Consider the following 442-nt stretch of genomic DNA (forward strand, 5'->3'; position numbering starts at 1 on the left):
TTTTACCTTGATTTTATTATTTTTATTCCTTGGTTATATTGCTTTGCTTAATGCAGTTTATTAAAGATAATTTTAGATATTAGTTTTATAAATAATTTATTAGTGTTTGAATTTGGCCGTGAGTTCTGGTGAGTTTATTATTATATTTTACAAAATTTAATGAATATAAGAATGAATAAGAAATTAATTGATTGGTGATTCAAATTAATTAATGGTTTTATACTTGTTTTGAGAAGAACATGTATCTGCTTCTAAGGTACCTATTCACATTTTTTTTGTAATGTTAAAATTGAAAAATCCCCCATGCTAATTCAAAATGCAATTTATTTAAATACGGTGCTTATTATGTGATAATTTTAATTCAAGAATTATGCAAGTTGTTGAAATGATAAAAAAATGTTATAAAAGTAATATTTTCCTTACATTACTGTAAAAAAATAAA

The 442-nt window shown here is 21.7% G+C and overlaps 1 protein-coding gene across 2 annotated transcripts in view; it reads left to right on the forward strand.

Moving 5' to 3' along the window:
* Nucleotides 1-442, forward strand: part of LOC108739281 (aspartyl/asparaginyl beta-hydroxylase) — a 10777-nt gene continuing 10335 nt past the window's right edge. For both annotated transcript variants that reach the window (XM_025973636.1, XM_025973664.1), the window contains exon 1: nt 1-128. The gene's annotated coding sequence lies outside the window, so the exon portion shown is untranslated. The remainder of the gene's footprint in view (nt 129-442) is intronic.

This window comes from Agrilus planipennis, unplaced genomic scaffold (assembly GCF_000699045.2).
Source record: "Agrilus planipennis isolate EAB-ADULT unplaced genomic scaffold, Apla_2.0 scaffold181, whole genome shotgun sequence".
In the NCBI taxonomy this organism is placed as follows: domain Eukaryota; kingdom Metazoa; phylum Arthropoda; class Insecta; order Coleoptera; family Buprestidae; genus Agrilus; species Agrilus planipennis.